This window comes from Budorcas taxicolor, chromosome 8 (genome assembly GCF_023091745.1).
Source record: "Budorcas taxicolor isolate Tak-1 chromosome 8, Takin1.1, whole genome shotgun sequence".
NCBI classification, from domain to species: domain Eukaryota; kingdom Metazoa; phylum Chordata; class Mammalia; order Artiodactyla; family Bovidae; genus Budorcas; species Budorcas taxicolor.
The window spans coordinates 41212983-41229041 of NC_068917.1; the positions used below are offsets into that span (position 1 = coordinate 41212983).

Genomic DNA, 16059 nt, shown 5'->3' on the forward strand with positions numbered 1-16059 from the left:
TCTCAGTAAAAATGGCTTCCAAATGGAAGTAATTTGATTGGAATCGGAAATTAAATTGGCAAACCACTTTAATTTCCAATTCTTTAGTTTGACATTTAAGATAAGTAATCTTATTTTCCTCTAAAGCACACAGATTTTCAGACTTTTCTAACTATCCCTCCTAAATCATTCATTTATTTATTCAAAAGACAACTCTTTCTATAGCTAAATAAGATTAGTCAAAGAATCTGCCTGCTTAAATTATTTAACTTCAAGGACCTGGAGATAATAAGGAAGAAAGAAAAAACTTTGTGTTAGATAGGTAAAATAAGAGAGCAATCTCAAAAATGCAAAACACAAGCAATGACTACTGAAAGAACCATATCCACTATAGAAAAGTTAATGGAAGCAGACCACAAAGTCACCTTAAGATTCCTCTCAGCAATGCCCAAATATGGGACAAGCAGTAGAAGACTGCATTGTTAACAGCAGAGGCAGCTAACACAAGAACTTTCTAGTTATGAGAAGTACACACGTATTAATACCCTTTAATCTGGTAAGAAATTTTGACATAAATGTATCATGACAAGGGAAAAGAAAGTTTACAAACAGCAGTAAATCAAAGTAAGAAATCTGTTTATCTAGGAAGTTGTTTGCAGTGTTTCATAAAAGCCAGCAGTTTCTTATACTGCAGTGCAGGAAAGTGTCATCAGATTTTATGATTCAATTTGTCAAAGGTACAGAGAAGACAAAAGAAAAAAAATCAGTAAATATATTCAATAAATGCAGACTTGGTACTAAACACTCTTTTAGAAGAAAGCAAAAAATTAAATTCTTTCAACAGGAGAGTACATGATAAACTGATCACAAGACAAATAAAGTATCATTGTAGCATTAAATTTATCTTAAGAATTTAGAAAATATTAAGTGACCAATGTTTTCTTTACTGTTGGACTCTCCTTCCAAACCTATTTTTAACGTGAAGCCAAAGTAATCTCTTATCGGCATATCAATAAAACCTTTAAACATGGAACGAAAGTGTTTTAAAGTTTCTAAGGAGAAAAACCATTTTTAAAACATAGAAACTTGACCTTCTATCTGATTATGAGAGATCGGTGACTGTCATGAAAAAGGCTAAACAAAGAAATTCTGAGCAATTTTCAACACATATGAATTAAGGGAAAAACCTTAATTCTCTGTTAATTCCAATTTTTAGGAAAATTACACTAAAATTTAGGTCCTGACAAACCCCCAAAATTAGGCAATCTAGGCCAACCAATATTTCTGCTTGAAAGGGGAAAAAAGGATTGTTCTCCTATGAGTAAGAAGAATTTAGAAACTTGATGTACTTTCTAAATCTCTGTTACTATGCAGCAGGGTGACAAGGATTGACAAGCATAATTGTCTAAGAGATTTCAATAGTTTCTAAAACTTGTATTTCATGTGATTGTGAGCTCTGACTAAAAGCTGACTAGGCTTGGATTGTCTTCCTTGGGAATTAGGGAGGAGGAGCCACTTGAGAGGAAGGGCCAGGGGTGCCTAGGACCCCTACACCTGCTGTGGCCTCTTGGCGCCCTCTGCAGGCCAGCAGGTGAGCCAGCCCCTCACCACCCTCCACAATGCCCCAGCCCAGATCCCAGAGCCTGGTAGACACACCGGGTGAAACACATGTTGCTGCCAACTCTACAGTGAAGCCCGAGTAATCTTTACATCTGAGACTGCCTATGAAAAGGACTCATCGGAGGCCATGTAAATTACTCTTACGTTCTTAGTTTCAAATATTAAAATGAAAGTCAAATTTTAAACTATTGTGAGAACATATCTATATGCAAACTTTTGAAAATATATTCATATGCAAACTTTGAAATTATAGTCCGTAAGACTCACAATCACATAAGCCACACGCAATATCGACTGTACTGGGGGTGGGAGGAGAACAGTTTGGAAAACATCAGAAACAGTAGCCTGATGGTCCTTGCTTGTTTCATTTGTTAATGAGCAGAAGAAACACTACTGTAAAGAGTTAACGGTAATCTGCACACTTTGGAGCAACTCCCATCCGAAAGATCAACCTCTATGGAGAAGGATTTGCTAGATCTTCATCCTATACGCCAGGTCTGGCACAGTACCTTGCCCAGATATTTATCAATCATTTATTCTCTTAATCTTGATACCAGTACAGGGCTGCCTTGACATGCAAATGCATCTAAAAATATTTCCCATGTGTCTTAGATGAGTTTAATTTTCAAGATAACAAATCTTTAAATCATAATAAACACAATCATGATACAAGCACAAAGAAATCATAATCTGCTACCCAATGCTTCTTACTGATTATAAAATATGGTTTAATAAATAAATAAGGCCAAACCTTCATTAATGTTTACAAAAAAAGAACTTCAGCTGAGCCACCTTTGGTTGTTGGACTCATAATTTTTGTTGTTTAACAGCAAAACAAATGTCTCCATGTGCCCAGTCTTTCTCCATTTGCCTGGTCTTTCGGGGGAGGCAGAGGCACAGTCTATCTGCTTCTCAACAGTATGATACTGAGAACTATGCTCACTGACAACTCTTTAAATACCACTGTCTTATTAAAATGAACCTTTAAAAGGAAAAATCAAAAAAGCCCTGCATTTTTTGGTTCTTTACTGTGCTTTTTCATACAGTATCTCATTTCCATTCTTTAAAGTTTTCTGTGAAATTGTGAGACTAAGGCTCAGAAATAAAAATCCCTATCCTAAAACCCAACAGCAAGTAGGTACAATGATTGCACATTTAGTATACCCCAGACTCAGACCTGAAACATAACTGACGTCTTTACTCAGCTCTCCTGCTACCACAAAAACAAAGCCCACTAGATTAAGAATAAATCTGCAACACCAAGCCCAGGTGTTTTCACAGAATTATGCTCAATTTTCAAGAAACATAACCCAATGTTACTTAAACTGTTCCTGATTGCAATGTGGGGGGTAGGGGGGACAAGCTTTAAAATCCTTAAGACACAAGGCTAAAATGGGTAATTTTGTTGTTCAGTGGGTAAGTCATGTTTGACTCTTTGCCACTGCATGGACTGCAACAGGCCAGACTTCCCTGTCCTTCACTATCTCCCAGAGTTTGCTCAAACTCATGTCCATTGAGTTAGGGATGCTATCCAACCCTCTCATCCTCTGCCACCCTCTTGTCCTTTTGCCTTCCATCTTTCCCAGCACCAGGGTCTTTCCCAATGAGTCAGCTCTTCACATCAGGTGGCCAAAGTGTTGGATATTCAGCTTCAGCATCAGTTCTTCCAATGAATATTCAGGGTTGATTTCCTTTAGGACTAACCAGTTTGATCTCCTTGAAGTCCAAGGGACTCTCAAGAGCCTTCCCCAGCAACAAAATTCAAAAGCATCAATTCTTTCACAAGAGAAGTCACCACAATGAGAACCCTGAGCACCTCAGTTAGAGAATAGCCTCACTTGTCAAAACTAGAGAAAAGTGTGAGCAGCAACAAAGACCAGTGCAACCATAAATAAAGAAATAAAATTAATTTTAAAAAATATTCTGTAAAATCTGATTCTTTTATATATACACATATTATAAAGCTATGACAATTAAAACACTGATGTGGGACTTCCCTGGTGGTCCAGTGGTTAAGAATCTGCCTTGCAATGGAGAGGACACAAGTTTAATCCTTGCTCCAGGAACTAAGATCCCACATGCCAAAGGGTAACTAAGCCTGCGAGCCACATCTAGAGTTCATGCGCCACAAGAAAAGATCCTGCATGATGCAACTAAGACCCAACACAATCAAACGAATCAGTTTTTTTTTTTTTAAACGGAGGTAATGGTACATAAATAGATCATTGTATAAGAACCTAAATGACTTTCAATACTGCACTGGTTAAATTATCATATACACAATTATCATTATACAATGCAATATTGTATAGTCATTTTTAAAAAGAAGCTCTATACATATTCATAGAAGGAGAAAAGGTGGAAGTAGTGACAGATTTCCTCTTCTTGGGCTCTAAAATCACCACAGATGGTGACTGTAGCCATGAAATCAGAAGACGACTGCTTCTCAGCAGGAAAGCTATGACAAACCTAGACAGTGTGTTGAAACGCAGAAACATTACTCTGCCAACAAAGGTCGATATCGTCAAGGCTGTGGTCTTCCCAGTGGTCATGTACGTTTGTGAGAGCTGAACCATAAAAAAGACAGAACGCCGAAGAATTGATGCCTTCGAACTGTGGAGCTAGAGAAGACTTCTATGAGTCCCTTGGACAACAAGGAGACCAAACCAGTAAATCTTAAATGAAATCAACACTGAATACTCTCACTGGAAGGACTGATGCTGAAGCTGAAGCTCCAGTATTTTGGTCATCTGATGCCAATAACCAACTCACTGGAAAAGTTCCTGATGCTGGGAAAGATTGAGGGCAGAAGGACAAGAGGGCATTAGAGGATGAGATGGTTGGATGGCATCACCAATGTAATGGTCATGAACTTGGGCAAACTTCAGGAGATGGTGAGGAACAGGGAGGCCTGGTGTGCTGCAGTCTATGCAGTCCCAAAGAGTCGGACACGACTGAGCGACTTCACTTTCACTTTTCACTTTCATGCATTGGAGCAGGAAATGGCAACCCACTCCAGTGTTCTTGCCTGGAGAATCCCAGGGACCAGGGAGCCTGGTGGGCTGCTGTCTATGGGGTCACACAGAGTCGGTCACGACTGAAGTGAGTTAGCAGCAGCAGGCAACTGAACAATAAGATATCAGTTCGGTTCAGTTCAGTTGCTCAGTTGTGTCCGACTTCCTGCGACCCCATGAATCGCAGCACGCCAGGCCTCCCTGTCCATCACCATCTCCCAGAGTTCACTCAGACTCATGTCCATCGAGTCCGTGATGCCATCCAGCCATCTCATCCTCGGTTGTCCCTTTCTCCTACTGCCCCCAATCCCTCCCAGCATCAGAGTCTTTTCCAATGAGTCAACTCTTCGCATGAGGTGGCCAAAGTACTGGAGTTTCAGCTTCATCATCATTCCCTCCAAAGAAATCCCAAGGTCAATCTCCTTGCAGTCCAAGGGACTCTCAAGAGTCTTCTCCAACACCACAGTTCAAAAGCATAAATTCTTCGGCACTCAGCCTTCTTCACAGTCCAACTCTCACACCCATACATGACTACTGGAAAAACCATAGCCTTGACTAGACGGACCTTAGTCAGCAAAGTAATATCCCTGCTTTTGAATATGCTATCTAGGTTGGTCATAACTTTTCTTCCACGGAGTAAGCATCTTTTAATTTCATGGCTGCAGTCACCATCTGTAGTGATTTTGGAGCCCAAAAAAATAAAGTCGGACACTGTTTCTACTGTTTCCCCGTCTATTTCCCATGAAGTGATGGGACCGGATGCCATGATCTTCGTTTTCTGAATGTTGAGTTTTAAGCCAACTTTTTCACTCTCCTCTTTCACTTTCATCAAGAGGCTTCGTAGCTCCTCTTCACTTTCTGCCATAAGGATGATGTCATCTGCATATCTGAGGTTATTGATATTTCTCCCAGCAATCTTGATTCCAGCTTGTGTTTCTTCCAGTCCAGCGTTTCTCATGATGTACTCTGCATATATGTTAAATAAGCACGGTGACAATATATACAGCCTTGACGTACACCTTTTCCTATTTGGAACCAGTCTGTTGTTCCATGTCCAGTTCTAACTGTTGCTTCCTGACCTGCATACAGATTTCTCAAGAGGCAGGTTAGGTGGTCTGGTATTCCCATCTCTTTCAGAATTTTCCACAGTTTATTGTGATCCACACAGTCAAGGGCTTTGGCATAGTCAATAAAGCAGAAATAGATGTTTTTCTGGAACTCTCTTCCTTTTTCCATCATCCAGCGGATGTTGGCAATTTGATCTCTGGTTCCTCTGCCTTTTCTAAAACCAGCTTGAACATCAGGAAGTTCACGGTTCACGTATTGCTGAAGCCTGGCTTGGAGAATTTTGAGCATTACTTTACTAGCACGTGAGATGAGTACAATTGTGTGGTAGTTTCAGCATTCTTTGGCGTTGCCTTTCTTTGGGATTGGAATGAAAACTGACCCTTTCCAGTCCTATGGCCACTGCTGAGTTTTCCAAATTTGCTGGCATATTGAGTGCAGCACTTTCACAGCATCATCTTTCAGGATTTGAAATAGCTCAACTGGAATCCCATCATCTCCACTAGCTTTGTTCATAGTGATGCTTTCTAAGGCCCACTTGACTTCACATTCCAGGATGTCTGGCTCTAGATGAGTGATCACATCATCATGATTATCTGGGTCGTGAAGATCTTTTTTGTACAGTTCTTCCGTGTATTCTTGCCACCTCTTCTTAATATCTTCTGCTTCTGTTAGGTCCATACCATTTCTGTATTTTATCGAGCCCATCTTTGCATGAAATGTTCCCTTGGTATCTCTAATTTTCTTGAAGAGAGCTCTAGTCTTTCCCATTCTGTTGTTTTCCTCGATTTCTTTGCATTGATCACTGAAGAAGGCTTTCTTATCTCTTCTTGCTATTCTTTGGAACTCTGCATTCAGATGCTTATATCTTTCCTTTTCTCCTTTGCTTTTTGCCTCTCTCCTTTTCACAGCTATTTGTAAGGCCTCCCCAGACAGCCATTTTGCTTTTTCATGTTTTTAAAATCTCTCCCAAGGGGATCGATAGGGGAAATTAGATAAAAATAATCAAAAGGTACAAGTTTTCAGTTACAAGATAAATAAGTACTAGGGATATTACAAACAACATGATAAAGATAATTAACACTGATATACATTGTATAAGAAAGTTGATAAGGGAGTAAATCCTAAGAGTCTCACCACAGGGAAAATTCTTTTTCTATTTCTTTAATGTTGTATCAGTATGAAATGACAGAATTTCGCCAAACTTATAGTTGTAATCGTTTCATGATGTATGTTAAGTCAAATCATTATGCTGTACACCTTAAATTTATACAGTGCTCTATGTCAATCATATCTTAATAAAACTGGGTGGGAGGGGATGGTCACATCCAAGGTATACAGTTAAATGAAAAGAAAAATATTCAAAACAATAAGTATAGATACTACCATTTGTATTAAAAGATATACATATGCATATATGCTTGTATTATTTAGTCGGTAAGTTGTATCTGACTCTCTGTAACCCCATGGACTGTAACTCACCAGGGATTTCCCAGGCGAAAATACTGGAGCGGGTTGCCAAGCCCTCCTCCAGGGGATCTTCCTGACCCAGGGATCGAACCTGCATCTCCTTCGTCTTCTGCACTGCAGGTAGATCCTTTACCTACTGAGCCACCTGGGAAGGCCCATATGGTTGTATAGAATACCTTATAAAGAATATTTAGACTATGTCTAAAAAGCCCTAAAAGAAACAGTTTTAACGATGGTTAACCAATAAAAAGAAACTGCCTATCTGATGGCCAAAGGTGAGAATATGTACATTTTACCCATTTATACCTTCTTAATTTTATACACTGTTGTGTATCTTGCATTGCATTATTATTAAAATAATATTTCTTTGACACATAAGTATAAATAATAATTTTTAAAAAATAAAAAAACAAAGTTATCAAAAAGGCATGAAAAATGAATTTCCCTATCTCAGAGCCTGATTCTTCCTGCTAAATGAGAGCTGCCTGAATGTTGTAGACTGAGAGTTCTCAGTAAAGTGGCCAAATTTTAGATAAGGCTTCCTTTTGAAAATTAAAAGCAAAATGAATGAGATATGCTACCAGCAGGTGAAAAAAAATAAGCCTCAACAGTACCAGTCAAAGGGATGCCTGTGACCTTGCTAAGTACTTGATGGACTCCCTAAACAGAATCAAAGCAGAGAGACTGACATCCAATCAGAGAAACAAAGGGATATCCTCAGGACTAGAAGTTAAATGTCTCGTGGAAAAAAAAGAGTTAAAAGATGGAGATAAAAAGAGAGCCAAAGTGAAGGAATTTGCTTTCTTCTTTAACCTCCTTCAACAGGAAAAATGGACCCGCAGGAAGAATGCTCTGATGAACAGAAGTGAGTACTTCTAAGGGTCAAGAGAAGCCCAGCAGGTAGAAAATACCCCATCCAGATGATGCCTCCTTGCCACATCCACCTTCAGGACCTGCCTGTCATCAAATAATGTGTTTCCTACAGGCCAGACTTTCCAGAAAGAGCCCTGAAGAACAAAGAACATGTATGCCTTGGGTTTGAGTTCCGGTTCTTGTGAGTTTGATAAGGGAGTGACACTGAGGACTTTAGTCCTCCAATGTCTGACATACTCTGGATCACTGGGAAAAGTTCAGATTCCTGAACCTGCAATGCTGCAAATGAGAACAGGAATATGAAATCCCCCAAAAGTGCTGTCACAGCATAGAGTTCAGTTAAAATATCCCCATGCTTGGCACTTAGGTTATTTCCGGTATGTAGTTAGCAAAAGAGAGTGGAGATCAACATTTCATGGTGGGGCTAAACAGCACCAAGCCTTTTCCACACGGTTTTGAAAAGTGAGCAGACGAGAATCACAGCCCTAGGAATCAGCAAGAGTGATAGGCTAAATGCGACACAGGTGCCCAGCCAGGCTCCTTAATTCATACATTCACAAATACTGGTTTGCCTTGATCCTTGTGTTTTCATTTCTGGAATCTTTTTTTGTTGGTTTGTGAGAAATTCAGAAAACAAAATTGATGAGCTGCCAGTCTTAAAACACACCTCTAATGAGCTCAGGGAAGCAGGGTGAAAGAGTGCTGGCTATTAGTGGCCCAGAAAAAACTTGGAAAAGACCAAAGTAAGTCAGGTGTAGATTGTTCTCAATCTGACCGTAAGCAACCCTCCTCTGAGAATGAGGGAGGCCAGAACTTCTAAGAAAAACTAGCTTTCAGCAATAGCTAATTTTAAATGTGTGGAGGGGGCTGGGAGGTAGTATTTAAAGCTATACTTCATCAGACAAGACTGAGAAAATACTTAATTGTGTTTTAAAGGTGGGGAGGGGCTAATGGAAATGAAGCATTTCCCTAGGATTGCCTTAAACTTCTGCTATTCAAACTGCAATCTGCAGGCCTACCTGAGTTAGTAGATGATATCTATCAGTATTTTTACATGTGAAACAGAACAGAAAATATCAGAGTACAGTACAGGTGGCAAAGTACTGTCCTGGGAAATTTCTGCTTCAGTTTTACACCTGCGGAGGGGGTCAGGATGGGTAAAATGTATGTCCTACCGTGTGCCTGATTTTAATTTCCTGAATTTTGTCATATATGTAAATACCATTAATTTGTATAACAAAGGTTTACTGAGCACCTGTACTATAATGCCTGTGAGACAACAAAGTGCTGGTGTGATACAAGTGAAATAAAAATACCTGGTCCTTGCCCTTGTAGAATTCTTTCAGTTTAGAATCAAATTATCAAATAATTGCATAAATATAAAATTATATACTGCTAAATGTTATGGAAGGAAAAAGTTAAGTAAATTAAGATTGGTTGTCATTAGGGAAGCTGATTTAGATTGAGGAAGAGGTAGGGTGACCGGTCAGGACTGTTTAAGAAACTGTACTCAAGCAGACCAGAAAGGTGTACTTGGAAAGGAAGTGGGAAGGAAAAATCTGTCTGGCAGAAAATGGCACTATCAGGGACATCCCTGGTGGTGCAGCACGTAAGAATCTGCCTTGCAATGCAAGAGACATCAGTTCAATCCCTAGTCTGGAAAGATCCCACATGCTGCAGGGCAACTAAGACTGCACCACGACTAGTGAAACCCATGTGCCTCCGAGAAGCCACTCCAACGAGAAGCCCATACAACCACAGCGAAGAGGAGCTCCCACCCTCTGCAACCAGAGAAAGCCACGTGCAGCAACAAACACGCACCACAGCCAAACTGATTAATTAACTAAATCTTTAAAATAAGAAAATGGCACTTTCAGCAAAGGTCTGTGTACAATGGGGAAATGAAAAGCTAGTGGGCTGAAAGGCAGAACCATCTAAATAAGGCTTAGGGAGGAGCTTGGAGCAGGAAGAGATAATGCAGGAATTTTAAATGTCCTGAGGGCCATTAGAATGATACAATTTGCATTTTAAAAGATTACAGAGTAGAGAAGAGATATCAAGGGAGCTGGAGTGAATATAGAAATGGTACCAGGTAGACCCTAGAAGATCTAAGCAGAGGTAACAAGGTTTGGTGATGGTACAAAACCAAGGACTGAGAAAAAAAAAAAAAAGCAAGGAGTCAGCCATGAGGTGTCTGGGATAACTCTCAGGTTTCCCAAGTTAACTGCTAAAATGTGGTGGGAAGGATGAAAAACTAAGAGGAGCAGAGCTGAGAGAAAAGATCACTGATCACAGTTTGGCCTGTTGTCGTTAACAAGTAGAGATACCAAATTAACAACTAAAACCGGACAGAAATATACAAAAATAAAGTCATCACCAAAAAGGATTTGAGGATATACATTATTCTGCTCCTTATTTTCCCACAGTAACTTATAATACAAACTAGAAGAATCTAGAATATACTTTAAAGACTCACAGAAATAGACTCACAGCCTTAGAAAACAAACTTATAAAGGTGAAAAGTGGAGCGGGGGCAGGGGGGGATGGGAATTAAGAGGTTCGGATTAACATACATGCACTATTATACATCAACTAGATGATCAACAAGGACTTAAGGGCCTCCCGGGTGGCACGCTGGTAAACAATCTGCCTGCCAATGCAGAAGACATAAGAGACTGGGTCCAATCCCCGGGTCAGGAAGTTCCACTTGAGTAGGAAATGCAGCCCACTCCAGTATTCTTGACTGGAGAATTCCATGGACAGAGGGGCCTGGTGGGCTACAGTCCACAGAGTTGCAAAGAGCTGGACACAACTGAGCACATACGAACATGACTGTACAGCACAGAGAACTCTACTCCACAGTCTGTAATAACCTACATGTGAAAATAATCTGAAAAAGAATAAATGTATATAACTGAATCACTTCGCGGTACCCCTGAAACTAGCACAACACTGTAAATCAACTATTTATTGTTGTTGTCAGTCAATAAGTCGTGTCCAACTCTTTGTGACCCCATGGACTCCAAGCACGCCAGGCCTCCCTGTCCCTCACTATCTCCCAGAGTTTGCCCAAGTTCATCCAATATAAAGCAAAAATTAGATTTAAAAAGTTTTAAAGTTTCTATGGAAGAGCAATTCATAAAAATCACCGTAGTTGAAGCCACTGTGTATCTGAAAATATAGAGCAACAATGTAACTAAAGAGTCACATTCAAAATAATCCTCTTTCATGAATTAGTAAGGAATCATTTTTCTACTGTGTTTACAATATGCCCATTATCTAACACAGTGAATGGCACATAATACAGGTTATCTTTTGAAGACAAGTACCCACTCCTAGGCAAAATAAACCATCCAGCAGAAATAAGGCAAATGGCACAGATAATAAGCAATTCTGTAAGGGAAAACTACTATGGAACATACAAATGTATAATTAAGGGCATTTCTCAGGAGAAAAAAGGGAAATTAGTTATTTTAACACAAACTTAGCTCTCATATTCAAACAGATGCTAGATTCTATTCATAAGAATCAGTTTAATTTCAATCTTCTAGGGAAGATCAGCCCCAGGCAACCTCACCAATCCCTAAATGGCCCTAGATATAGAAAGAATCAAAACGTAATAAAAGCTCTATGTTGAAAAGCTATAGTAAAATTTCATCGAGGTTATCAAAAAAAAGTTAAAATGGCAATTACTGATGATTTTTCTTTTTCCTCTTAAGTCTAATAATGAACATGGTTTATTAGAGAACAGATTTTCTTAAAAACATGGATTTGGTTTTTTCTATTAATAAAGGTCCTATTGATACATAGGACAAAAATCCAAAGATGCACATGTACACAAAGAAGACAAATTAACCACACTCCCATTGCCCAAAAGTAACCACTTTCAATATTTCACGTGCAACTTTTTCTTAACATACATAGGGACAGAAAGTAAAGAGTGATACACAACTAATGGTGTAACTGTTTAAGTCTATAAATGAGATTACAGAACACTGCTATGACTGGTATGGGACTAAAGAAAGACTAACTTAAAGGGACAACTGAGCTGAGCTATCTGAAGTATAAGATGTAACTAAGGGCTGTTACAGTCATAGTGGAAGCAGAGGGAACATGAGCCCCAGCCAGCCAAGAACTGTGGAGAGGGAGGGGACTGGCCGGGCAAAGCCTGGTTACAGCGGAGAGGACTTGATCCCTGGGGAAAGAACAGGTGAGGCCACTGAAAGGGAAGCAAAGTAGACAGACTTCTCAAAGTAACGGTCACAATTACTCAGGTAGGGAAAGGATTAGGCCCTCCAAGTGTGGACTTAGAGGACCAGCATCTTCTCCCAAAGGGTATTATTAAGGGTAGGGGCACAGGGGAATCTTGAAGAGTGGAGAGGCGGGTGAAGCTGCAAGGAGAAAAAGACAATAATCCAACATTTTTAATGTATCCTTTAGGCTCCATAAAACCTTCTGGATTGGTAAAGATAAAGAAAATATAGTGACTTTAACTATGTCACAGTTCCCAAGAAACTCACGTAGAAATAAAAAAGGGTCTATAGAAAAGAAAAGAAATGAAGGCAGGGAAAGAAGCATTAAATATTCATATTACCAAAAAGAGGAAATACAAACTTTAAAAGATTGAAAGCCCTGCATCAGACACTGAGTTTAAAGAGAATGGAATATACATATTTTATCATATCTCTAATAAACATACTATAAATACATCAGTATCAATGAAATAATCATTATGACTATTACATAGAAAAAAAAAAACAACACTGGGCTAACAGAAAGGGACGATCTTAATGACATCCACACAAGAAAAACATAGCACTAAGCTCAGGAGATGCCACACACAGAGAATTCTGCCTTTAAGAAGTGGTCTTTCCTTGGTAGAACAGGAAAGAGCCAAAATAGGACCCTCAAAGACTTGGAGAAAGCAGCTCTCAATACTACTATCCCTACCTGCTCATTCACTCATTCAAGAGAAAATGTTTAGTCCAGCAATTCCACTACTAGCTATATACCCAAGAGTAAAATAACAATTTTTTTAAAAAATGCATCCATACAAAAACCAGTTCGTGGATGTTCACAGCATTAATTATCACAGACAAAATGTAGAAACAACCCAAATGCCCATCAACCAATGAACAGACAAAATGTGACATATCCATACAATGGAATATTAGCCATAAAAATGAATAAAGTATTGAAACATGCTATAACATGGATGAACTTTGAAAATATTAGGCTAAGCGAAAAAAATCTAGCCAGAAAAGACCAAGTATCATACGCTAACATTTATATGTAAAGTCCAGAATAGGCAAGTCATTGAGACACAAAGCAGACAAGTCACTGCCTAGGGGCTGGGGTGGAGACTGGATTTGGAAGAAATGGACAATAACTGCTAATTGGAAACGAATTCTGAGGTGATTTAAAAAAAAAAAAGGTCTAAAATGGATTGTGCTAATGGTTGCTCAATTCTATGCAAATACTAAAAACCAAGGGAAAAAAATCCACTTTTAAATAGGTGGATTTCACAATATGTGAATTATATCTCAATAAAGCTTTTAATAAGAAAGAGGATATTTGCAGCACCTGGGGCACTATGGCAAACTGCTGGAAACAGAACAAAGAAAATACATTCAATCGCACACAAAACCTGTGCTCAGACTATACCTTTCTACTAGAGTAGAAAAGTCAGTCAACAAGCAATTAGAAAACAATGAGAAAAGCAAAGAATTCAGACTGTGCCCCAGGGACACCTAACCTACTCCTGGGTGATTAAGATGTCCAGAAGGGAACTCAATATACCAGATTTTCGTCCTTAAATTGAAAATTTAAGTCTAAGAAATTTTAAGTACCTGTTCCCTGTCTCTTAAAATCTGCATTCTCACAGAATGTTACTGACAGCAATGGACTGTACCTGTTGTAAATATCTGTGCACGTGCAATGTTAAAATGTTTTTAACTTTACAAAAGCAACAGATTATAGTATGTTAACAAGATGAAACAACTCTACTATTTAAATTGTACTGTCAAGTTCGTGAGGGTGCTCTAATGTGCAAACTTTTCATAGCACCTTAAATTGGAAGAAAGAGGGCCTTTAAAATCCGAATTACCATGAAATACATTCCAAAACAAAGCCTGGGGGGTTGGGAGAGGACTAGCAAGGTGGGAGAAATTGACTAAAGATCAGAAACAACTGAGTGCTAAAAAGGAAAAATGGATCTTCAAGATTTAAAGCCACTAATTTTCAACCACGACATTTTGAAAGTAGAATATGTGTAACTGTTGCCAAAGAAACAGTGAAGCTGAGTTTCCTGAGATTAAAAAAAAAAAAATACTGCAAATTCAAGTGGGTGAAATGGAACAAAGTTTGGTCTGAACGTAGGTGAACCGACCCTACCAAGAAACTTCCACGAGGATAAGGGCGGAACGATTGCAACTTTTAACCTATACTTCCGAAGCAGCGGTTGATAAATCATCCCGCAGGGTAATTTGCCAACTGCTTAAAAAAAAAAAAAAGTTTGTCCCCTCTTCTCTAGTGAGAAGGAACCAGACAAAAAACCTCCCAGGCATCGCCCACAACCAAAGCCAGACCGTGCAGACGTGCGTGGTTGCAGCTCAAGGGAAGACTGGCTCCGAGTTCACCCGGAAAGCATCCGAATCGAGCCCTGCTGGTTTCATTGGCTGAGCCCAGAGGAAAACCCCAAGCTCGAGCCGGGAGCCCCAGCCTACCTGGCTCCTTTCTTCACATTACCACTCCTCGCCACGTGCCATGCCTAGCATTCCACGCGACCCGAACCGACTTATATTTATTAAGCACCCACTGTCTACAACGCATCACGGCAAGAAGCACTGCAGGAAGAAATGGCCCCACACCGGAAAAACCAAAAGGACAGCCACAGGGGCTAAGGACGAACCCAGGAGAGGGGTTAGCTGCCTACGGTGGGGTGGTCTGGAGAGGAGCCTTCACCCTCACGTCGCGGGTCGAGATAGTCCCAGGAAGAAATGGCCCCAAGGGGCGCGCCAGGCCCGGCCTCCCCGGAGTCCGCCGCAGACCGGGCTGGAAGGGGAAAGGTAAGGAGTCGGCATTCCCGAACCACCGCGCGCTCCTCTGCTCCACCGAGCGCGACCCCGACTCCGGTCCCCGGGAGAACGGCGAGCCCGGGGACCGAACCTCCGCGAGGGCCGGAGCGGGCTGTCACTGGCTCCCGCTTCCCAGCCCTGCGACCATGGCCGGCCACTCTCTCGCCAGCGTGACAGCCACGGCGTCCACGGACCGAGCGTCTCCGGCCCGGCGTCTCCGCTCTGCCAGACGCCGGCACCCCCTGCTGCCCCGCGCGGAGCGGGACAGTGCCGGGAAGACCGCCCGGGCCCCTCCCCCCACCGGCCCCATCCCCCGGACTCCGGAAAAGCGGTTACCTGGCGCGCGGGCGGGGGCGAGGACACGACCCCGAGGAGGAAGATGAGAAGGAAAACGGTGGCCTCCGGCCCAGGGAGATTTGGGAAATTTGGAAGACTTGTTCCGCACTGGGTGACAGCTGTTCGCTGCGCACGCGCACCCGGCCCCAGTCGCCCGATCACTCCGCAGCTCCGCACCCTCCCGTCTAGGGCTGGGAGGCAGCGGCGAAGGCGCGCGCACGGGGCCAGCCGGCTCTCCCTGCGCGAGGGCGCGCGCGTCGTCACGTGACCGCTGGGGCCTGGCACTTGGTGGGTCACGTGAACTTCCAAACAGCTTAAAGGTGCCAAGCACCTTCTTGCTTTGGCTTAATCTTTCGCACAGTTCTTAGGGTAGGCTCGCTCGCCGCCGCGCTTCGTGTTTTCTGGAAAGGGATACGTCCTCTTTTGCCCAGAAGGGGAAGATACTTGAGCAGAAGGAAGAGACAGGTGCACAAAACCTTGTCTGGGAGCGCGTACCGGGTTCCCGCTGGGTTGGACCTGATGAAGTCCACGCGCCACACGTCGCCCAGGGCTCCGACGCGGGCCTATGGCGGTCCCCGGCGCGCAGACGTCAGAGTGGCGTTGCCATGGGTGGGGTCTCTCAGTGC

General features: G+C 41.5%; 1 protein-coding gene across 1 annotated transcript in view; it reads right to left on the reverse strand.

The window, feature by feature from the left end:
* KDM4C (lysine demethylase 4C) overlaps positions 1–15555 on the reverse strand; it is a 401440-nt gene extending 385885 nt beyond the window's left edge. Inside the window, exon 1 of the mRNA XM_052644458.1 lies at positions 15434–15555. The gene's annotated coding sequence lies outside the window, so the exon portion shown is untranslated. The remainder of the gene's footprint in view (positions 1–15433) is intronic.
* Positions 15556–16059: the final 504 nt, after the last annotated feature.